The sequence below is a fragment of the Lissotriton vulgaris genome, chromosome 4_1 (assembly GCF_964263255.1).
Source record: "Lissotriton vulgaris chromosome 4_1, aLisVul1.2, whole genome shotgun sequence".
Lineage (NCBI taxonomy): Eukaryota > Metazoa > Chordata > Amphibia > Caudata > Salamandridae > Lissotriton > Lissotriton vulgaris.
The window spans coordinates 587087851-587113941 of NC_141691.1; positions in this window are offsets into that span (position 1 = coordinate 587087851).

Here is a 26091-nt window from a genome sequence, read left to right on the forward strand (position 1 = left end):
GCAGTTCACAATTCAACTCGAAGCTTATGTATTTCAGTGCGAACGTTCCGAACTTTTAACCGAGGTTCATAAACATTGCATGAGTAATAACTTTTCCTTGGTAGGGACAAACCCTAATTTGGAACAAATCGGTTATGTGTCTATAAACTGTTCTGGTTTATTGGCAGATATGTAATTCATGTAATAGGGGGATGCCAGGCTTTACGTAGTAAGTGACCTGGCTGGTGTTGCCGCTGCGGACGCATTCACGATGGGCAGGGCTTGCTGTCATTATTACAATTTCCATATACATGTCGAACAATTTAAAGTGCACACTTTTAGTTTATTCAGGCCTCATTTTCCGTATTTGCAAGGTGAGCTGTTGAAATGTGCTTTGTGTATTGTACAAGATGAAAATGAAACCTTTATAGATCCAAGCCACAATTTAATTTCAATCTTTAATATTCCGTGTTGGCGTGCTCGTTGCAAAAACATATGAAACAGTTACAAAGAGCGAGCTTCGGCAGAGTTGTTCTCACTATCCCGCACACGCATGCATCCACAAAGCCACAGTTTACAAGAATAATATTTCATAATGGAACTGGAGCACTTTAGATGAAAGCAGGCAATAAAAGACCGCACTTCAGCCAGACCGACCTCATTGAAGAGGAAATCATATCAAAACAGGAGCAGAGGGTTGTGCCATTGAAACTGCCCAGGCTCGCTTTGTGCCTGTCGATCACACTCTAATTTCCTATCATTGCTCTTTTTTTCGTTCAATAAACGCTTCTTTAAGGGCGCACTATTTTAATGGGACGCGGCCGGACTTTGAGTATTTGGAGATTTTCGGGGCCCACCCCCAAACCCGGACCAAGAAACTGCACATCAACACAACGAATCACAAAACAAATATGCTGCCTGACGTCGCACAAGCAGGAAAATCAACATACATGATTCGCCAGTAAATAGAGAACCAGTCATACACCAATGCAATCACTAACACAAAACACCATACAAACAAAAGACAAAACAACCATTCAGATGAGTCATAGCAGGTCCACACTGGACAATCCGTAGGACATAGCTTGGAAGACGAAATTCAACAGAAGATCTAACCTATATGTTACGTATTATGCACAACAGAGCCCCCGCTATCTAAAACACCGAGCCCTTCCCTATGCTCCGTCCCGCACTCTTCGGTCTGCCACACAAGCTAAATTCCAGGTCCAGAAGATAAGACTTTCCAGTATGGGCGGGCAGGTCTTTTTCATATTTGGGCCCGTGTTATGGAATGCTCTTCCTCTTTCTCTGCGCATGCACTCTGACCTTCTCTTGTTTCGAAAGTCACTAAAAACGTGGCTATTTGGCCAGTAGGTTGTTTTTTACTCTGCTGCTCCTTTGATAGCGCCAGGAAACCCTTGTTGGGTAGCTGTTGCGCTCATACAAATTTAAGAAATAAAATAAAATAAATAAAACAGAAGAAGGTGTGCCATGTGCCCAACAAAGGAAAGAGAGGGAGAGAGCAAGGCAGAGAGACGGAGTGAGATTGCAGAAGCAGCACAAGGCCTTGCAGGGCACCTGGCACCACATGCCAACATGTGTGTGTGTATCGCCATCCGTACACCATGAGCCCAAGGCCGTGTCCCAATCTCAGCCACAAAGCCACATCACATTCCGAAATCGCAAGTAGTAGGCACACAAACCTCAGAGATGAAAGCTCCATTGTTTTAATGCAAAAGGGGGAAGGACACCTGCATCTCTGACCCTGGTCCTGAATGTGCCTGGAACACCCTGTGAGAGATGCCAAGGCGGATGTGGACGACTCCCACACCACACATTGCGCAAAGGAACCATTCCGACTGATCCACACCCCACACACAGAAGCCCCTGCCTGAGGTACCCCCGCATGGGATGGCCTTGACTGTCATGGATACAGCAACCCATTCAGCCCAACATTGCACGCACATTTGAATCATTGCTCAGAGCTGTGGAATATCCTCCACACAACTGCCGCAGTACAGAAGAGTGCCGGTTCCACTAGACGCACCAAGGAAATGGCAGGTCATACTGGGCACATGCACAACCCCCGTCACGTGGAACACTACCATGCACATATGCTACATTTACTGGGTGCAGCACCACTGGCAGTGCTGTGGATCAGTTACCCGCTCAGCTTCCGCATTGCCTATATCACCTGCGTCCAGCCCTGGTTCCGCTGCTGGACATGCACATTCGAGTGTCCCATGGTTGTCTGCCTATCCAACACAACCGTAGATGAATTGGACTATGACTTGTGTCTGCCCTCCTGTTGGATCATGAACAGGAGTGTAATCGAGACAGCCGTGCATGGGATGCCTTGACATACTGCGAATGTATTGGCAGTTGTGCATGGGAGATTGCACAATTCCTCGTGTGCAGTGACCACATAGAGGCTCTACCCTATTGGGCTGTCTTGCGGATTGGTGAAACGGTGTGGGCTGAGCACACCTGCCTGGACCAGTTAATGGATTGTCCCACCCTTGTGTTCCTTGAACACAACAACGTACTATTGGAACACATTGCATATGAAGCTGGGTAACTACATTCCTGCAGCCACATCCGATTGTTACCCACACCACAGGTCCCAACAACATGTTGCATTGGGGATTGCTCACATATCCCACCACTACAGAGGACACATCTGAACTCTGGATGCATGTGTGTGAAACAAGGCGTGTGTACACACACCTGTGCAAGGTGAGGCTGGTCCATGGTCGTAGCAGCACAGATTTGTTTGGCATTATTGCCAATTCGGACACTACTAGGGTACAGCACACACACAGCACAGTGGCACGACAAGTGAACCTTTCGGACCCTTTCACCTGCGCACTGTCAGCAGAGCAGACAATAGACGCGTTTCGGAGGCAGAGCACTATGCAGATCCCATGGGCAGAGAGTCGTGCCCCCTCACACGGTTCAATGGGCATAAGCCAAACAACACCTGACTCATCAAGCAAGGCAAGGTGGGCTGGGAGCGTTGCCATCCGTGATGATTTTCGTCCATTGTTGCAACAACAATGTATGAACCTCAACATGTACCCATTGCTGCTTGCTAGTGTCTTAAGCATGTCACTGCCTCTTGTGGCAGTTGCCTCGTCCGTACTGACACGCCCATGCCAATAAAGTCTATGCCACCCCACCTGTTTGGCCGCCTACCTCGCCGCCCTCCGTCTTCCCTCCCCGCTCCCCGCTTCCCGCCACCACCGCAGACCCCGCACCTTTTTTCCTTCTGTTCCCTCCCCGCTCCCGCCTCCCAGCTGCTCCGCCCACCCGCGCACTTCGCCTTTAAATGGCGACCGTGCGAACGTGCAGCGGTCACGCGCAGAGGGCGCGCCGATTGTGCGCCGAAGGCGCGCCAAAGGTAAGCCCGTCTGCGCCCGTCCACGACCGGATCGCGACCAGCGCCAGGACCCCTGGCCCACGAAGACCCCGACCGACCCGCCTGACGTACTCCGCCGCCACCCTCATCGCTCTCAACTCTGGCCGACTCCCAGATTGCCATCAAGCCACACCACGACGCACCCACGGACCTTTCAGCTGCCAAGCCTGCAAATTCACCTGCATCCGGACCTGCCTCACAACAGCACCCGCCAAGCCGAACACCAGCAGCACCCACCTCAAGTGCATCCTGCTCAACACCTGCTCCGTCCACAGACCTGCCATCGAACTCTGGAACCTCTTAGACGCCACAGCCCCTGACGTTGCCTTCCTCACGGAGACCTGGATGAACGCCACATCAGCTCCCGACATCGCCATCGCTATCCCAGAGGGCTACAAGATCGTCCGGAGGGACCGCAACGCCAACCAGATGGGAGGAGGCATCGCCATCATCCACAAGAACACCATCCGTCTCACGACCAGCACCGACAACACCCTGACCACCGCCGAACACCTGCATTTCCAGATCCACACCAACCCGAACACCACCCTCAGAGGCACCCTGATCTACCGACCCCCTGGACCACGCACACAATTCAGCGAGGACATCGCCGACTTCGTCAGCCCGCATGCCCTCCCCTCCGCTGACTACATCCTCCTGGGGGACCTCAACTTCCACCTGGAGAACAACAACGACCGCAACACCACCACCCTGCTGGACAACCTCGCTAACCTGGGACTCAAGCAACTGGTGTCCACCCCCACCCACCTCGCCGGACACACACTCGACGCAGTCTTCTCTTCCAGCACAGACATCGACTTCAGCCATGCCACAGAGCTTCAATGGACGGACCACAGCTGCGTCCACTTCACCTTCAAGAGAACGACGACCCACCACCACCAGCAACAGGCCGCCCGCAGAAGCTGGAACAAGATCACAGCAGACCAGCTCGCCACCTCCCTGAGCCAGCACCCTCCTGCCAGCTCAGCGAACCCCAGCCAGGCCGCCAACAACCTCACGAAGTGGATCAGCATCTGCGCGGACGAGCTCGCCCCGCTGAGGACCCCGCCCAGCAGACCCGGAAGCAAGAAAGCCCCGTGGTTCACCGACGAACTCAAGAGCTCCAAGAAGAACTGCCGAGCCCTCGAGAAAGTCTGGAGAAGGGAACCTACACCGGACAACAGGACCTCCTTCAAACTTGCCACCCGGAAGCACCACCAGCTGATCCGCGCCGCCAAGAAAACAGCATTCAAGGAACGGTTGGACAACAACGCACACAACTGCAAGGAACTCTTCAACATCGTGAAAGAGCTTTCCAACCCCAGCGCAGGAAACAACGACATCACCCCATCGCAAGACCTCTGCAACTCCCTCGCTTCATACTTCCACAACAAGATCGCGGACATACACAACAGCTTCAACAACCAACCAACGCACACCATGACCGAACATCCACCCCCCACCACCACCCTCCATGCCTGGACCCCGATCAGCACCGAAGACACCATCCGCACGATGAACTCCATCCACTCCGGATCACCGACCGACCCCTGCCCTCACCACGTCTTCAACAAGGCCGACGCTGTCATCGCACCCCACCTGCGAGACATCATCAACACATCATTCGGCACCGCCACCTTCCCTGAGAGCTGGAAACACGCCGAACTCAGCGCCCTACTCAAGAAACCAACAGCGGACCCCACCGAACTCAAGAACTACCGCCCCATCTCGCTCCTCCCGTTTCCTGCCAAAGTCATCGAGAAGACCGTCAACAAGCAGATGGCCGCCTTCCTCGAGACGAACGGATCCCTCGACCCCTCACAGTCCGGCTTCCAATCACAGCACCGAGACCGCCCTCATCGCCGCCACCGATGACATCCGAGCCCTGATGGACAATGGAGAAACAGCGGCCCTCATCCTCCTAGACCTCTCCGCGGCTTTCGACACGGTCTGCCACCGCACCCTAGTACAGCGCCTCAGCAACATCGGAATCCAGGACAAGGCGCTGGAATGGATCATCTCCTTCCTCGACGGGAGAACACAGAGAGTCCGCCTACCACCGTACAAGTCAGAGGCCTCCGAAGTCATCTGCGGCGTCCCTCAAGGATCATCTCTGAGCCCCACCCTCTTCAACGTCTACATGAGCCCCCTCGCGGCCATCGTACGCAAACACAACCTCAGCATAATCTCCTACGCCGACGACACCCAGCTGATCCTCTCCCTGACCAACGACCCCGCCTCCGCCAGAGCCAACCTGCACGAAGGGATGAAAGAGGTAGCCGAGTGGATGACGACCAGCCGCCTGAAACTGAACTCTGACAAGACGGAGGTCCTCATCCTGGGCTCTTCCCCCTCCGCCTGGGACGACTCCTGGTGGCCTCCCGCCCTGGGCACCGCACCCAAACCGACAGACCATGCACGCAACCTGGGCTTCATCCTGGACTCCTCCCTCTCCATGACCAGGCAAGTCAACAACGTCTCCTCGGCGTGCTTCAACATCCTACGCATGCTACGGAAGATCTTCCGGTGGATCCCCACCGAGACCAGGAAGACCGTCACCCAGGCCCTCGTCACCAGCCGACTGGACTACGGCAACGCCCTCTACGCCGGTACCACCGCCAAGCTCCAGAAGAGACTCCAGCGGATCCAGAACGCCTCAGCCAGACTCATCCTCGACATCCCACGAACCATCCACATCACCGGACATCTGAGAGACCTTCACTGGCTCCCCGTCAACAAAAGAATCACCTTCCGCCTCCTCACCCACGCACACAAAGCCCTACACGACCAAGGCCCGAGCTACCTCAACAGCCGGATCAACTTCTACGCTCCCAAACGCCACCTCCGATCAGCCAACCACGCTCTCGCCGCCGTCCCCCGCATCCGAAGAGCGACTACAGGAGGAAGGTCCTTCTCCTACCTGGCCGCCAAGACCTGGAACTCCCTCCCGACCGACCTGCGCCTGACCCAAGACCACCTCTCCTTCAGGAAGAAGCTGAAGACCTGGCTGTTCGAGCAGTAGCGGCAACCCCCCCACCCCCCAGCGCCTTGAGACCCTACGGGTATGTAGCGCGCTCTATAAGTGTCACTGATTGATTGATTGATTGATTGGTGTCTAACTGTGAGGTGTGTTGATTTGATTGTCCACTCGTGTGTCACCATGAGCATCGTCACCACACAGGGAGGGACTGACTGATGCATGTACAATGGTGGTGTGTCCCTTTTGCAAGTTCAACCTCTTTGAGCCAGACATTGTTTTGGGATAGGTGCTGGCCGACATGTGCACTTACTTGACTTCAGCAATGTGAGTATGGTGTGCAACCTCTGACCATGTGGAGCAATGTGATACATCATAACTGAATGTGTCCACACAGATGTGTGTAACTGGATATGCGACGTGCTGCTCTGTTGTCAAATGTGATGTAGGCCACCACTCCTGGCCTGCTACGGATTTGGTCAGTCCTACCCACAGCCCTATTCAACACATGGACGTGTGCCTAGTTTGGGGGGGTCATGAGATTATTGTTGATGTGCAATGGGGGACACAGATAGTACTCACCTTCACAGTCAACCGATTTGCCATGTGTCTCAGGGATACACATACACATAGATGTAAGTTACCATGGTGTACCTTCATGTGCAATCATTGTCCCTACATCCAGCCATACTTCCATATGTGAGTGAACATAGTAATTACATATCTGTGTGATTTAGAATGTTTTATTCACATCCAGGTGAGTGATGGAGCTGGTGCTGTTCATGGCCATCCAAGCCCACATCACATGGAAGCCCAGTGGTGGGAAAAACACAGTCCAGTGATTAGGAAGTGGGAGAGTGCAGTCTGCAGCAGAATTGCTGTGTAATTGGCCAGCAGTGATGAAATGGCAGTCCATGTCGGGGTCCGGGTGCATGTCGCAGAGTGTTCTGGGGGTCAGCATGAGGTGTTTCCCAGGGCATGATGCATAGGTCATAACCAGGCAGGGACCGGGCATATGGCGGTGATGGATGCTACTGCCTCCTTCCTCACAAAGTAATTCCAATCCTCTTCTTACTCCCCTGATACAGATTCTGTGTCTGGTGTGTCCGGTGTGTGGTGGGGTGATGGCTGCATCACTGTGTGCCACTGACACAACAGACTGTGAAGGTGATGGTGCAGCATCACTTTGTGCCATGGACCTATCAGGGCTCAGAGATGTGTGTGTTGATGTTCCTGCTGCAGTCATCTGGGACCAGCTCAGTGGCAGCAATGGCAAGATGAAGTACTGCAGGGCATTGAGGTTCCCAGTTACTACTCGCTGGTGTACAGCAGTGGCAGACAGACTTCCAGCCTGCATCTGCTCCATGGTCTCCATTGACCTCCGCATCTGTGCCAACTCTGTGCTCTAAATGCTGGTGCCTGTCTTGTATTAGATTCATTGCCCCAGCAAGGTCAGCCAAGGTCTGTGGTGGGGCATGGTGCATACAGGAGGTGTCCGATAGGGACTGCACATGGTCCCTGATGGGACTCGGAGACCCACGAATGGCTTCGAGTTTGGCTGCCACGAGTTTGAAGCCCACCCGCAGCTGGTCAGCCAACTCCACCTGGCAACACCTCATACATTGTTGGAACTCCATGAATTGGACAGGGTGCTGGGAGACAGCCGTGGTGATGTGTGTTTCCTGCTGTATGGTCTGTGCAGGTGGTGGGCTCACCTCGGGGCAGCTGGCCTACCCTGCTTCTGGGGATGCGGTGCAGAGGCTATCTACAATCCATTGGATGGTGTTGGTGCAGATGACTAGGGGGTCCTCTTCATCGTCACTGAAGATATGTCTGGTCTGCTCTGCAGGAGGTGTTGTTTGTCCCTCTGCAATGTGAAAGGGTAGATGCAGGTTGACAGAGTTGTACATGTATGTTGGAGATTTGCAGATGTTTACGTTCAGACTGCATGCCACTGTACTTTGTGAATTTTTTGGTGTAGCTGGCTATTTATTGGCAGTCAGTGTGTTTTTTGACTACATGACGGATATGTGGTGGTACCCGTGCATTGTCATCACACAGTGTCAGACAATACCTGATCTGAGTGGACAGTTCCTACGCACGTACGGGACCTGTTATGAGTCGTGTCCTATGGTGCTGGTGTTGCACTTTGTACCTCATTGCCATCATTTCTGATGTTCTGTGATTGCTATGTGTGTGCTGCATTGTGGGGAAGATGCCCCTGCAGCTCTGATTTTGTGTAGTCTTCTCCCTTTGAGGTGGAGTGCCTTTGAAGTGTGTGCTTTTCGGGGCCTGTTTTGTTTTTGACTTGGGTCATGCGTGCTGTCAGACAGATCTTTGTGGCCTGGTGCATTGTTCGTCTGCTGCGTGTATTGTACGGCATGGGTTGTGTGTGAACGTGGACATGTCGGAGTGTGACGCGCTCCTTTACAGATGTGATCCACACTGGGCTACCTCCATGTCGATTCGTGGGTCATCTCATGTTTTTGGGCTGCTGCCATGCTATCGGGCATGTAGTGTTACTTGCGTAGTCAGTGTGGGCCACAGAGCCACTGCTTTGCTGGATTCAGCACATGTGCATGGGTCGGTTGTGTTATTGGTGATCTGGAACGGGCCCTTTGTGCACATTGTGGACGGGGCCTACTTGGCGTTTCTATGTGTGCTGCAGTGTGCCAAGGCTCTCAGTGACAAGACCAGGGTCATTGTGGGTGTGCAGTGTACTACACATAATTATGCATGTGTGCCATTGTGCCTATCCCCCCCCCGTACCCCTGTCCCTGGTCGTTACTCACCCTGTTGCTGTTGGGTCAGGTGTTATCGTGCTGTGTCCAGGCCCCCAATTCCTGCCACCGTCTCCACCCTGCTGACTATGGCCAACATTTCCTTCAGCTCCTCAATCACCTCCTGTGTCGCAGGACTCACACCTCCAGTCGCCCTTGCTGCCTTTCTGTTGGCAGAGAGCTTCTCCTTGGTTTGGATGTGCACTTCATGCCAGCGCCTCTTGACCTCCTCCAGTGACCTTCTCGCCACTCCGACTACATTGACGTTATTGACGATGGCCTGCCATATTTCCGTTTGGGTTTCCAGTGCCGCAGTGGAGGTGGCGGACAGTTTTTGGTAGTGTCCTATGACCTCCGTGACGATGATCCGGTCATCCTGTGGACTAAACCCCGTCTTCCTCTTCCTCTTGTCCTAGCCCTTCCCCGAACATGGGGTTCCATGCTGTTCCTCCGTGGGGCTAGTGGGGTTCGGCTTGTCCTCTGCACTCGCTCGGGTGCATCCATGGTGCTACGCAGTTTGAAATGTTTCTTTTTTTGATTTCATAGTTCGTTTACCCTCCAGACGCGTAGGATTTGCAGGCCTGTGGCTGGTTTTCTCTGATTATTTGTACCGCCATTGGCCTCATCACATGTTTTTTTGCGTTCGCGTTTCTTATTTTTGCGGCTTAGTGTTGATTTTCTCCGCTGATTTTTGACGCATTATTTGATGACTATCGCATACTTCCGTATTGTTGTGAATTCCACGTTGACACAGGGTTATTTTCCCGCGATGGGCTGCGATGTTAAAAGTTGTGTGACGCTACTCTTGCTGTAGTTATCACACGTTCTTGTGAATATACCCCTTAATTTGTGCCGGTGGATACAGATGTGGGTACCAGCACTCATTTTGGGGGATTACGACTTATTTAGCATCATCAATGTTTGACCCAGTGCAGCAGGGAGAAAAGAAGAAAAATGAAAAAGAGGGAGTGAAAGATGGGGTACAGTGATAAGGGTGAAAGCAGGCATGAATAAGAACCAGCAAGAGTGAAATGAAGAGTCAGGAAGTGTGCAGTGGTTTAAGAAAGAGAGTTGAGTTGAACCAAAGCTAGGCAACATTGCTATTTGGCAACACCGGCATTCAACAGCGCTGGCTGCAGGGTCCTGACAGCAACTTTGGGCTCCTGAACTTTTAATTTTTTCAAATGAAACACTAGACGCAGCTCACGTCTAAATATTGCTAAAAGCTTTTAGCGCTTTAAGCGTGAAGTCGTGTTGTTTGTCGATACAAACTTATGACATACCATTGGTTATTAGAAAAGAGCTCCTGTCTGTCCTGTCTAGGTTGGCTTATTGCAATCCTGAAAAAGACTCATCACTGTCTGGCATAATTGTGTGATGCAAATCTGATGGTTTCTCCTCATCCCTGTTGTGCAAGAACCCTCTGACGGTCTCATTCATCAACAGCAGTCAATGTGCTATGTAAGCCTTTCAGCTCCACTGTCAATTTATCTGGGTGCCTACTCTGGCACCCAATGAATGTGGCTATATCACTGTCCTCTCCTAAGCCCGATGAGTAGACTACCACTACTCCTTCACCTGGACATGACAGACCACTTATGGGTCACATTAGAAACTAAGGCCCAAATTACATTTTTGGCAGATGGAGTAGTCACCATTATAAATGTATTCATCTTGACAGAACAGGGAAGTTGGGATGTGGTATAGGAATTGAAAAATCATCTTAAAGTACAATGGATTTCTTCCATCAGCGATGATCTAATGGAACTAGGCATTTTTAAAGTGTCGGTGTCCCCGTCAGTATCCTGGGACGGCGCATTACTTTACCGACCACCAGGTCCAAAATCCAACTTTTCTACTGCCCTGACAGAACTCATTGCCATGCAGGCTTTGGCTTCTAGCAATTTTATCCTTTTAGGAGACTTTAATTTTCATGGAGAGGATCTGACAAACCCAGATGTAATGAAGCTCATTTCGAATCTGAGCGATATTGGACTGTCACAGAAGGTGTCCGGACCCACTTACATGGCAGGCCATACCTTGGATCTCATTTTCACTAGCTCAGAACAGCTAAGAATATCTCAGCCACTGCCCCTTATCTGGTCAGACCACTACATGATCCAATTTTCCCTTTCGCTCCAATCGGGGCCAAAATATAGGATTCATCGTATGCAAAAAAATGGTAAAAAAAAAGATCATGGTATAAATTAACACTGGATATTTTCAACAAAACATTTACCCAAGTCTTCTCTGATTTAGAGCAAAACGATCAAGACCCCACAGCAATGTTATTCAGCTTCAATTCTGCCTTAATTAAAACATTTGACATAGTAATTCTTTTAAAAATTGTCAATCCCTCTCCGAGGCGGCCCTCAGCCCCCTGGTATTCGGACGAATTGAAAAACTTAAAGTCCACGTGCAAAGCACATGAGAGAAGAGGGAGAAGGACAAAATTATCAGAGGATAAGAAAGTCTATAAAGAGTCATTATCTCACTATCATCAATCAATAAAAATCGCCAGATGCTCTTATCTACATAACAAAATTGAACAATCCAGAAACTCTTCTAAAGTCTTATTTGACATTGTCAAGGATTTTTCTCCCCCCCAAGCATGTAAACAAGCACCGCTTGAATCTCAAATACTAAGCGACTCAATAGCGAATTTTTTCTAAGAAAAAAAGTCCAAAATCTATGATAATTTCCCGGCCACCTATATCAACAACCCCAGTTTAAGAACTAATTTGGAAAACTCCTCCATATCCACCATAGGTGCTCTTAATCAGTTTGAGATCATCTCACTAGGTGATACAAATAATTTACTGTTTCATGGTTATACGTTGTGTTGTGTGGAATTTATTCTTTTTTCTCCTCCCTTATGCTCCGCCCCGTGTGTGGCTACACCAGGGCGTATTGTAAGCAGGCCCTATGATGAAGCATGTCACATACTTCGGTATGTGAGTGAGGGCAGTTTTTTCAAACAGATGAGTTTGTCTGCTTTGTTATAAGTTTTGTCTTTAGCTCTCCACCCCCTTTGTGTGTGCACTTGAGAACCTTTGGGGGTTCGGGGTGGTAGAGTGTATTTGTTTGGCCCTCTCCCCTCTTATGTGGTAAGTGGGGAACTGGGGAACCAAGTTCGAATCTTAGAGTCAGCTGAACAGTTTGTGATTCTGAGCAAATTACTTACGCTTCCCTCTGCATACAATAAATGTGTCATTGTGTAATGTAACTCGTGACTACTTAAAGTGCTCTAATACCATTGGCTTGTGTTAGCACTATGGCAAGGTGGAGGACAGAACAAGCACTCCAATACCATTGGAACATGCAAAAAATAAAAATAAAAGCAGCAGCTTTGATGGAGGTAGTGGGGGGACGGGTCAAGCAGGGAAGCAGGAGGAGATTGGGAGATGGGCAAGCAACAATGGGAGAGGGTGGAAGGAAGCTAAATTGAAGGGGGAAAAGTACCTTAATTGAAGCAGGATCAGCAACAAAAATTAATGTATCACTGTAGTATGAAACTGGTGATAAACGGAGTGCTGAAGCATTTCAACCACTCAGCCCCAGTCAGAGATCTGGATTGAATCCATCATTCTTTTGCTCAATATGCCACCCCAGTTTGGACCCAGCCATATGCAAATCAGCCTTGACCTGTCACGCCTGCCAGTTTTTGGATCGGTCTTCACGGATAAACCAAGATGGACGCCAGAAGATGCGCATGGGCGAAGGGGTCAGGCAAGAGATAAAAGCCTGACTACCCTTCCAACCAGCGCTTCGCGTTCTAGTGCACTGCGAGACGTTCGCCGCGTCACTTCCGTTTAGCCGCTAACCCCGTTGCTTCTGTGGGGTCCTGTTTGTTTATGGTCCGACTTTCTGTTCCGTGGTCGGGGAGATTTACATGGTTCTAGTTACCCTCGTCCTTTCCTGAGATTTTTCTCCGGTTATAGAAGCGAGTTGCTAAGCTCGCTTGGGAGAGATATTTTCCACTCACTGAAACTGAGTCCTCTGATTGTTTAAGCGGACTTAGTATTTTTTCCCTGTGTTTTTCCTTCTCCCCCCCCCCTCCCGGGGTGCCGGCTTTCTTCTGCTCCTTTGTTCCTCAGGTGGCTGACCTGCTTCTCCCGGTTCCGCCCGTCGACTGGACATATTGCTCCGTCGGCCGGCCGGACTTGGGCAGGGCAGCGTTACAGCCCTCCTGGGGCATTGTGGTAGTTGTAGTCCGCTCGGGGCATTTGTGTTATTCCCCCATGGAGATTTCTCCGTTATAATTTGTTCTGTGGACTTGCACCGATTTGGAGCACTGGCATCCGTCACAGGCTGTAACCTTAGGAGAATACGGTAACGCGCTTGTAGCGCACTCTTTCTTTCTGTATATTACTGACCGTTCTTCAGCTAGAGAAGGGAACTAAGAAATGTGTCTTTTTTACATTCAGCTGTTGTGACCTGGAAGTACCCATTCATAGACATCCTGCAGTTTAGATTCCTGGATACGGAAAAGGTTTTTTCCAAACAGGTATATCTAACTTCTCTTTGGGGACACAGGCAATACCCAGCAATCAGACGAAGGGGGCCTTACCTGTCTCTCCATTATAGTTCCAGAATGTTATGAAGAAAAGGTCTATAAATCAAGAACCTACCTTGTTGGCAGTGATAGAGTACAGGGATTCCAGAAACTACAGAAGTGGTAAATCCCTCTATTACACGTTTATGATATTAAGGTAGATGATTCATGCACTGTTTTGACCCTCTTCTTTTTTGTAGTTCCTGTTTCAAGCCGATTGGGAGAGTCTGCCTGCGAAGTCCTGTTTTCCCCCTTACTTTCCTTGTTTTGTTCCCTCCTTTCCCTCCAGATCACCATTGCTATCTAGTGTTTGATAGACGCAAGAGGTGTAGGGGGGAAGGGTTGGGCCTGTCGACAGTTCCTGGCGCTCCTGCGGAAACAGCTCGAGGATCCTTACATGACCTTGCCCTCATGCAAACAATCCAATTCAAACTGCCAGGATAGGTCCTCCCTGGACCAGAGGAAAGCAACCTGGGACCGTTTTGAGGTATCACCCCTCATCAGTCAGGCTAGCTTGAATCCAGTTATATAGCGAACAAGGGACCCACTTCTGGGCATACCCATGGCCACTTACGGCAAACATAGCAAACACTACAAGATGCTTGATGGAGTGCTGAAACTTTTCAACCACTCTCTCCCTGGACCGGAAACTATGGAAAGATGGAGGATGGAATGAGTGCTCCAATGCCATCAGATCAAACAATTTTTTTTTAGCAAGTGCTGTACGTGTTTTAACTATTTTTTAAGAAATGCTCTAGTTTATGTACACGCACATTCATTTTAGTGGTATATGCACAAGTGAGATGGCCTGAAAACCCAAATACTCCTATAGAATGCTTGAAAGCAAAGAAAAAATAGCTGTGCAAACCTGGAACAGTGTAAGGAGACATGTACTTGGTCCATATGCCATGTGAGGGCCAAACACAAGAAGAGGGCATGACACCCACATGCCATTGTGGTATTGGGTTCTTCAGGCCTACATATTCCGCAAAACCCGCTACACCATAAAACAGAGCTTGGCACGGAAACTAGAAAATGCAAAAGACAAGTTTATTAGGACCCCATGGGGTGGCGGTACATTTCTACAGCACCCTTCGGTAATGCAAAAAGTATCACACCGAACATCGGTGCGAGACATCTTTTATACAGTTTTACAGTAATAAAAAGAGTAGGCGGAACACATTTGCTCAATTTAGGTACATATATGGTCATTTTTGGAACACAGCCAACTCATGGGTGGGGTTACAACACCACTGGTCAGTTTAGTGGGACATTCCTAAGCGATGACTGTCCACTAGTACAGAGGGTTTGACTACGCATGTGCAAGCTTGACCAGTACTAAAAATAGCCTGTTGCTGGGCAAACTCGAGTGGTCATTGGTACAGAGGAAGGACAAAAGGGCATGCTGACCACGAGGCAACGCGTTCTTTCAAATGGCCGCCAGTGTATTCAAAATGGCATCCGAACACTATAGTCAATTTAAGGGGAAATGCGTGTAGCAAAGCTTAACGCTAACCCAATCACCGTCAAATTACGACAGACGACCCTTTTAGCGTTTAGCTGAAGCTACCTCATAGTGGACATAATCAGGATATTCATCATCAATATCAATGGACATAATTTTTGCTACTTCTCCATGAATCATTTGTTCATTCTTGGCAATAGCTCGTTTGGATGGGATACAAGCAGATAGGCACATGGAACATAACATAGGGCCACATTGAATGCAGAGACATAGGAAGAATAATATCCCAATTACAATACACATAGGATGGTCAGCAACTTCCAACCCCAAGTACTAAGTAACGTCCAAAACCACCCCGAAAGTGTCCAAGTACCATTATCAGGATGTATCTCAGCAGCTATCTTATGTAACTTAGAAATTGCATCATATACAGAAGGTGAATTATCTGGCACGTACACACAGCAACTACTTCCGATAATGCAACATGCACCCCCACGATCAGCTAATACTACATCTAGAACCATTCGGTTCTGGAGCGTTACAATTATGGTAATTTGAAGTTCCTCAGTCAAGTTTCCTAAAGCAAAAACGGTCTCATTGGCAACAGCTTCTACAACACGTGTCAGTCGTCTTATTTTCGGGCTATTTAAGGCAGCCCCAACAAATGAGAACAGACCTAAATTAAAATCGACATACTGTTGCAGAGAAGTGTCAGTTTGGTCTATTTCATCGAGAGCCAATGTTCTCTTCACTCTATTCAGTATAAAATCGTGGTACAGAATGAAGTCATTATGGTACATAGGTGGGGCAATGAACACGGGGGTAATACAAAAGATATATAGCATGTTCCTAACCATCCTATAGGGAGACGGTGATAACCCCTATTTCCACAGATAAAGTAAGTGTTTCGTGAAGCCACAAAGGTGATACCATTTGGAGTGTCAAAGGTGAGAGTAGTATTACATTCACTTCTTCCTACTGGGATTGTACCTTTATTTCGGACACACAGATCGGCCTTCGTATCAATAACTGTGATTACATGCAGACTAGACATATTTACATTTTGTTGGTTACTATAAATTCGAGGCGAGGTCGATATTCTTCCCATTCAAATTTAGTTCCTTCAGCTTGTGGATAACCATCTCGATCATTAAAGCAGACCTTGTTGAGTCGGAAAAGTAGTCCACCTTTTGTTGGCCATCGCAAAGTGAATAAAAGGGTATACCAAGCGGTACAAGAACCATTATGAGAGAATGGCAGTGGGATAAGCGGAGTGCCTCCTTTCTTTTGATGCCCAGGCAACATCCCACATACCCAACAGTTCGAAGTGTTCGTCATATTATGGGTGTGATGCAAAATCTGGATGAAACTATTATTCAAATAAGTCTGTCTGTGTCGCTCTTCATGATAAGGCAAAGTGAAATGAAAATGTTCAGATGGAATTGATGTAGTTGGCAATAAATGTTCTCTTGCCGGTGCCAGGAGTTCTACCACCCAAGCTATTACTGCTATCACCACAATTGTCATAACAAAGAGTACTACACCAAGAATTCTCTTATTTCGCATTGTAGAAGATGCCATAGTTCAGAGTTCAAAATGTCTCAAAAAGTAACTAAAAAATAAAAATGTGAGTGCTGAGCTCCGAGGTAGCCGTTGGTTTCTTCTCCGAGATTCAAGACGGGTGTCGCTACACTTTGGCAGAACAGACCCCCCTCCTTGATATTCCCGGCTTCCGTTTCACAAACCTGGAGCGGTAACTCAACCAGTCTCGCACAAAACAACTGCTTGTCTTGATCGTAGATTGTATCTCTCTTTACCAGGGACAGTGTGGTCCGAGAAGGCTCCCTCCGATTCAGTAGACGTAACAGCTGGGCTCTTCTCCTCATCCAAGATGTCTCGATAATCAGACAGCACAGTTGGGCTCACCAGGTCCGGAGAGACACGACGACAATGAGTCGAATGGACCCATCGCTTCCTGTTAGTAACTCGCACAGCCGTTCGAGTCGCTAGTAGCACTTGCTCGGGTCCACGCCACCTCGGCTCCAAGCTGCTTGTTCTCTCAAAGGACCTGACCATTACATGGTCGCCGGGACGAAGATTGTGAGTTTCTCCAATTGAATTGTCGGGGAGCGCTTCTCGAACCTGTTGATGAATGTAAAGTAAATCATTTGTTAATCTTGCCAAATAATCGTTCATCATTATACAAGGCACATCATGTAACAATCGAAGCTTAGGAACTCCCCATATATTCATAGGCCTACCAAACACCACTTCATAAGGTGTGAGGCCAGTTCGGGAATGGGGTACTGATCTGATAGATAGCAATGCCAAAGGCAGAGCATCCGGCCATTTCAAAGATGTGGATGCCACAATCTTTGCTAGCTTCAATTTCAAAGTAGCATTGTATCTTTCCACAAGACCTGCTGACTGCGGATGGAATACAGCATGAAATTTCTGCTGAATTCCCAATCCCTTCATCACGTATTCCACAATTTTCCCAACAAAATGAGGACCATTATCATTCCACAAAAATTTACAAACACCATAGCGTGGGAAGTACTCTTTGAGCAAAACCTTAGCTGTTGTCAACGCTGTATTATCCTTCGTGGGGTAAGCCTCAATCCATTTACTGAAAGCACACACCACCACTAAGACATATTTAAGGTTATTGCAACGCTCAAGCTGGATGTAATCCATTTGCAGTACTTCAAATGGTGCAGTAGGTGGAACAAACCCTCCTTTCGGAGTATACGTCCCTTTAGCAGGATTGTGCTGCAAGCATATCAGACAGGTCTGCACTACTCTTTTGGCCGTATTGGCAATCTCAGGATGCTCCCAGACTCGCGTAAGCAATCTGGTAGTTGCGAGAGCTCCAACATGTGCCAATCCATGTGTCATTTGGACCATTGCTTGCAAATAAGCTGCAGGCAATTTCCATCTTTCCATATCTTTGCTTCTCCAACAACCCTCATCATCTAGCACTCCTTCCGCTGCCCAGGTTGCAAGTTCTGCCTCAGACGCTGATTTCTGAATGTCTAATATCTCCTCTCTGGCATCATGCCATCGCTCAGCCTGTAATTTCACTACATACATTGGCGAGGCATTTCGTGATATAGCAGTTTCCCTCGCTATGCAATCTGCAAAGGCGTTTCCCTGTCCTACTTTGTCTGTCACCTTCTTATGTGCACAACATTTGATTATCGCCACTTTCTTTGGACAAAGTAGCGCATTCAGAAGATCACGCACTAATTCTCCATGCATGATGTGCACTCCGTGTGAAGTCAAAAACCCTCGCTCTCTCCAGAGTAGGCCAAAATCATGCGCTACTCCAAAGGCTACCGGCTATCAGTGTAGATGTTCACACACAGGCCAGCACTCAATTCACATGCTCTTGTTAAGGCTATCAGTTCCGCTGCTTGGGCCGATTGCTGTGGTATTCGTGCTGTTTCTACCACTGTCTTAAGTGTCGTGATCGCATATGCTGCGGAAGTTGTACCATCCGGCAGCCTTGCACACGATCCATCAACCCACAGTTCCCCATCCACATCTGGAAGTGGCGTATCCTGTAAGTCGACACGACCCTTTGTTTGTTCTTCAGTCAGGAAAACACAATCATGGAGCTCTTCCTGTTGGCCATCAGCAACTGGATACGGTAATAAAGTAGCAGGGTTCAGGGTAGCACATCTCTTTAGTGTGATATGTGGCGCCAACAACGTTAGCTCATATCCTGTTAAACGTGCACTCGTTAAGTACTGGGTCTTTGTTTGATTTAGCAGAGCATCTACCGCATGGGGAACTAACACCGTCAATTTATGTGACAAAACTATTCCCTCACTCTGTCGTATGGCCACTGCTGTTGCTGCAACTGCTCGAAAACACTGGTAATCCTCGTGCTACGGGGTCAAGTATCGCCAAAAAATACGCGCAAGGTCTCTGTTTATCCCCGTGTGTCTGCACTAGGACTGACAATGCACACCCATCCTTCTCGTGTACATACAATGTGAAAATCTTCGTATAATCTGGTGTACCTAACACTGGTGCAGAACAAAGAGCTTCTCTCAATTGCTCGAAAGCATTCTGACATTCATCCGTCCATTCAAGGGGGATCGGTGTATCTTTTGACAACAAGGCTAACAAAGGTTTTATAATGTGTGAGAACCCCATTATCCACTGTCTACAAAAAGACGTTAAACCTATGAAAGCACGAACATCTTTCTGAGTGCGAGGGACTGGTGTATCTAAAATTGCTTGGATTCGATCAGATGTCAATGCACGTCCCTCCTTAGACAAAAGATGACCGAGGTAGGTCACCTTTGGTCTACAATATTGGAGCTTTTTCCTAGAAACCTTGTGATTGTTCTGAGCAAGAAAGGAGAGCAAAGCAAGCGTACTCTCCTCACACTGGTCTTGCGTATCTGCTGCAAGTAGAATGTCATCGACATACTGGATGAGAGCCACTCCAGACTGCAAATCAAAAGAATCGAGCTGTCTTTTTAAAGCCTGGCTATAAATGCTAGGACTTTCTGTATAGCCTTGAGGAACTCGACAAAATCTATACGATTTATTATTTAATGTGAAGCCAAATAAGTATCGGCTATCAGGATGGATAGGAATGGAGAAGAAAGCATTTTTCAAGCCGATCACTGTAAACGTGGTAGCAGTGGGCGGAATGAAAGTAAGTAAAGTGGTGATATCAGACACCACCGGGTACTGGGGCACTACTATTTTGTTAATCTCTCTCAAATCAATAATAAATCGATAGATTTTGTTATCAGTATCCTTCTTTAAAATCGGAAGAATAGGGCTGTTACAAACATTATAGGGAACTTCCTCCACAACGCCCGCGATAATCAAGTCATGTACAATACGAGTTAAAGCAACTTCGCCCTCCCTGGGGATTTTATACTGAGGTACACGAGGCAAAGACGCTCCCTCCTTGACAGTTATTCGAATAGGGGGAATAAGCATCTGTCCCACATCCGTGTCTGAAGTAGCCCATAACGTGTGTGGGAGAGATGCCAACGCTTCAATTTCTTGCATAGTGCACAATCTCTCTACATCTGGGTAGTTATCATTCAAAATAACCCGCACTCCTTCAGGAGCGCAGCGTATTGTTGCTCAGAAGTATTTAAGCAAATCTATTCCCATAATATTGTCTGGAGTGTTTGGTGACAATAAGAACGGGCACGGGCCAAAGAATCTGTCAATGTAAAATGTAAGGGGTTGTGACAATGGGCTAAGAGAGGGTGTTCCATCGAACCCTATGGATGTAATCGTTTCGCCAGACAGGGGAGCCCTTGGAACCAAGTTTTTAGACAGAGCGCTACGAGTAGCTCCCATATCAACTAGGAACTGATCAGTAGAACCCAAAACGCCCGCTGATACATATGGACCTCTTTGATCTACTAGTACTTCAACCGATTCCACACCCCATCCTACACAATCCTATGCATGTACATAATCCTGAGACTCCACATTCTCACCCTCCAATATCTGATACTGATTCCGTCGATCAAAAGTATTATTATCGGCCTGACCACGACCCCTCGCTTCAAACCCGCCGCGATCACTTGCTCCACCCCTCGCTCCTGAATAACTATTCCGTGTCCTTCCACCTCCTCGACCACGCCGATTACATTGTTCTCGAAGCACCGGACAATCTGATGCCCAATGTCCAAACTCTTTACAATATGCACACTGATCCTCAGCAATGTCGGTACGACCAGAAGACGTACCATACGATCCACGCCTTCCTCTATCATTCCCTCTTGGCTGTGTAGCATAAACCTGAGCCAACATCACTTTCGTCTTCAATTCCTTCGCTTTCTTATCAGTACTTTCTTTAGCCTCTAACTCCTGTCGTTCATAATACTGGGCCATAGTCAATAGAGAGGCAGGGGTCGCCGTGGTCCAGGAACTTTCACTAGTCTTTAAACGCTTTGCAATCTCTGGTAGGAGATTCGCTACATACTTGTCAACGAACAAATGCCTACCCGTATCGTCTGTTAATAATTGCCCACTGTAATCATGAAATGCTTCTTCAAAACGTGAGAAGAAGTCAGAAACCGACTCATCTGCCTTCTGTTTACAAGAAGCTAGCATTGTCCAATCAATCTTTTTAGGGGGGACGAGCGTTTTTAATTTGTTCAAAATAGCCGTCGGGAGATCTAAGATTAATTGACATGGCTTACATGCAGGTTCCCTATCTAAATCAGCTTGGGATAGAGTTTTCCAATCCGCCCCCAAGATCGCTCCATCATCGAACTTACGAATTGCTCTCCACATATCAGGAGGCAATATTAACCCAAAGAAAAGGTCAATATCAACTAACGTCATAACACACGAAGAAATAGCCCCTTCCACTCCTTCATAAAAAGCTGCCGGATTCTTACGGGGGTCAGGCAAAGCATTTTTCAGTGCCATAACATCTGCTCTATTCCAAGGTGTATAAACCCAATTATATACAAAATAACCCTTTGCATCCCCGGACATTTTGTCGTCACTTGTACCTTGCCCTTTAGGAGGGACATACAAAGGTGCAGCTTCACGCATAGGCATAACATGAACTGTAGAACTCTTATCTGCTCCAAAGATAGAACACTCTTTGGATTGCTCCGTCGATCCCGGCGCAGGCGCCTCTGATGCCTTTTTCGCTTCCCGTAATCTTGACGCCTCATCCCGTAGCTGGACCAACCGTTGGAAAAACCCATCCGCATCTGCAATAACAAAAAGACCTTTACGCATGTTCTCACGACTAACTGATACATCCTTTGGCTCTAGCTCATTAGAATTTTTCCTGAATCGTTCTACAACTTCATCTCCAAAATGTTCCAAAAAATACAACCATTCTCGTTCGGACCACCTACTCATTTGGTCATTAATCTCTGACATAGTTATTTTGTTCAAATGGAGTTTACGGGCAAAACTGCGCAGTTCCGCAGTCTCACTAGCTCTTAACCTCAGACGACTACCCCCTTGATCGCCTTCGTCCGAATCCTCATCTGGGGCCGTAGGTAGAACATATGGAGGCGGGCAACGATCTAATAATGAAAAATCATCAACTTCATTAGTAAGGACAGGATAAAGAGGACGTCGAATAGGGAATTGACCATTCGTTTGCAAATTACGTTCCCGCGCCTCCTTCTCTTTCTTTTCCTGCAACTCTTTCTCCTCCAGCTGTAAAGCCTTATCCCAAGCAGCCTTCCGCTGCTCTTTGTCCGCCAAGGCAAATTCACGCTTCATTCGTTCACGCACCGCTTTCTCCCACATACGTACGCAATCAAACATATCCTGCCTAGACCTGCGCTGAAACAAACATTGCTCCACATACTGAACCTTTCGTAAATCAAACGACCCATGTAGTGGCCATTGCAATTCGGGATCAGTTTTGGTGTACTTGTGCCACAATGTGCTGTATAAAATAGGAGGAATGCCAAATTTAATGTACATTTCGCGATTAGGGGTCCCCTCTGGGGGAGCCGGCTGAGATTCATTTAGTCGATAATTGGTACCTTTTCCAAGACAGCACATCCCTCGGAGTGTGCTTAAAACGGGCATGTCAAAAATCACGAAAACGCGATATTACAAAAATGGCACTTAATATACTTCACACAAGGTGTGCCGTTCAAACAAATACAAAGTTAGAGAAATATCTCCACACTACCCGCCTATGTGAAGTGCACTGCACATATAATCCAAATCATAGAACCAAATGTTAGCTAACTCAAAACATATTCAAAAAGCCACAGTAAGCGTCCGTAGACAATCTTACCAATCACAAGCTTACCAAATCCTCAAATATCCAGGTTCCAACTGCCAAGTTCTTTAATCGAATCAGCCAAACCGGCACTGTACGACAACTCGAACAAGCAGGATCTAAGTCGGGGACCGGCGCCACCTGGAAGGTCAGATCAGAAGGAAAGGAAGAAAACACCGTGGGTGCCAAGACTCGGGTCACTCAGTGGCAGCGTACGCGTCCATGGCGAGTTTCCAATCCTTCGTCACGACCTCTCCTTCGGGCAACCGAGTCGCCGATGAGTCCCTTCGTGGTCGCCAATTTGTGGTATTGGGTTCTTTAGGCCTACATATTCCGCAAAACCCGCTACACCATAAAACAGAGCTTGGCACGGAAACTAGAAAATGCAAAAGACAAGTTTATTAGGACCCCATGGGGTGGTGGTACATTCCTACAGCACCCTTCGGTAATGCAAGAAGTATCACACCGAACATCGGTGCGAGACATCTTTTATACAGTTTTACAGTAATAAAAAAGAGTAGGCGGAACACATTTGCTCAATTTAGGTACATATATGGTCATTTTTGGAACACAGCCAACTCATGGGTGGGGTTACAACACCACTGGTCAGTTTAGTGGGACATTCCTAAGCGATGACTGTCCACTAGTACAGAGGGTTTGACTACGCATGTGCAAGCTTGACCAGTACTAAAAATAGCCTGTTGCTGGGCAAACTCGAGTGGTCAGTGGTACAGAGGAAGGACAAAAGGGCATGCTGACCACGAGGCAACGCGTTCTTTCAAATGGCCGCCAGTGTATTCAAAATGGCGTCCGAACACTATAGTCAATTTAAGGGGAAATGCGTGTAGCAAAGCTTAACGCTAACCCGATCACCGTCAAATTACGACACCATGACAAATAGCATCAAGGAAAATGAGAGTGACACTGATGTTTGCCAATGGTAGGAGATAGGCGGCCTATAAGCCCACGGATAGAACGCAACATGTCTCTTCAAGACAGTGCATGCGCTGTGTAGCCTAGACATAAAATAGATTTCACACTGAAGAAACCTACTGGCTTTTCCAATGCTTGTTGTGTTTAGAAATGGGGAGATTAAGTAATTTATCCATAACCACAAAATGTAGAACTGAGGTTGCGGTGAGGGAGATGATATGGCATCCTTTCGGGAGAGGATGTGGCATGAGGGCCAGAGCTGCTGACGACGGCGCTGGTAAACCGGGTTCGCGTTTCGTTGTCGGCTTAACATCCTTGATTTGGGACACATTAAAAAATGAATGTGTCCTTGTGTAATGGAACTGATGCTAATGTAAAGTGCTCCGATGCCTTCAAGGTGGTGTTGGTGCTATATAAAATTGCACCAAAAAGTAACTGGTGCTTATTGAAAGTGCTCCAATACCTTCGGGTATTGTTGTGGCTATATAAAACTGCACAAAAAAATGCGAAAAACAGAGTTGGTGGAGGAGGGGATCTGTGCCATGGAGTTCAGCGGGGGCAAGCAACGACTGGCGGGAAGTGGATGGGCAACCAACAGCAAATGCGGGCAGCCATGGGGAGATTAAGTGTTTTTCTGGTAATCACAAAATGCAAAATTGTGACCGAGGCTACGAAGGGAATGTGGCATCCTCATTGGGGAGGATGTGGGGTAAGGGCCCGAGCGGACAATTATGGAGTTGGTAAACCAGGTTTGAGTTTCGCAATTCGCTTAACATCCTAGCTTCTGGGCAAATAACTTAATCTCCCTGTGACTACAAAAATTAATGTGGCCTTGTGTAAAGGAACTGGTGCTAATATGAAGCTCTTCAATATCTTCGGGTGGTGTTTGGGCCTACCTAAAACTGTAGCAAAAAAGAGTAACTGCTACTTTTGTAAAGTGCTCCAATCTGTTCAGGGTGTGTTGCCGCTACATAAAACTGCACAAAAAGGGGATCTGAGGGGAAGAGGGATCTGCGCAACAGCGGTTTAGTGTGGGCAAGCAGGGGCGGCACGAGGTTGACGGGCAGCCAAGAGCAAATGCGGGTTGTCACAGTGAGATTAAGTGATTTGCCTACGTTTACGGTGTCTTCATGAAAAGTATCTGGTGTTAATGTAAAGCACTCCAATACCTTTGGTTGGTGCAGTCGCCAAGCACGCTTCATCACTAAGACAAAACTAGTTCCATTAAAGTAAGAGAAAAACATCAAAGGGATTACTTCATCCAAGTTCCTTTGATAAGAAAACATACAAAGAGAAAGATGAACACACCAGGAAATAGCATGCTGCAACTAACTGCAAGCAAGGAAAACAGTGATAAGCATATGAACAAATGGAGGGGGGGTTGTAAGCCCCTTTTAAGATTTTTTTTAAAAATACCACAGACTTCACAAGCTCAGCAAAAGCTCTCTGTAGGTGAAACCTAAAAATGATCACACGTCCGCCCATCCAAATTGGGTGGGTGGACGTGCAGTAATTTCTCTGATTGCCCTTGCTCCCCAGGGCCATCGGAGGTGGTTAATCATAGCGGAAACAGAACAATCTCCACTGTGATAAACACCAAAATCCGCCTGCATCTAAATGTGGCAGGTGGACCACATTCTTAGCGGTAATGATACTCTACTCCATCACCGTTGCAACAGAGTATCCTTACCAGCAAGAATTAAATAGGGCCCTAAGTTACTGTTTACAAATTTCCTCACTGGACAGCGTTTTGTAGCCAATGGAGGCATGAGCATCCCAAACACATGTATTTTAAGGTTCGGCACAAAACGTGGTAATTTCACCACTGACAGTGAGAAGCTGATTTTGGTGTTCCTTCAAATTTAATGCCTCTGGGCAAGCATACTAAAAAACATATGGCTCTTTAGACCAACACACGGACAGCATTACACAAATGCCAATGCATACTGGGTGTGTTTAAGGATGGTGAATGATGCACATCATGTTGTGGTGGATGAACACACAAAGCAAGAAACCCAACTCACATTACCTTGCTGCAATGTCTCGTGGGAGTATGAAAGTGGAGCTGCAAATGACAACATGCTTGCAGGGCTAGGCTGGCTTCTGGTGCCTCTGCTAATGATGACAGCTGTTGCAGTATGTCAGGGATGAAAGTGGTGGTGCGATAAGTGACCTCCTCCATGTAGAGGAGATAAACAGGGATGTAATGACAGTCCCTACAGCCCCTG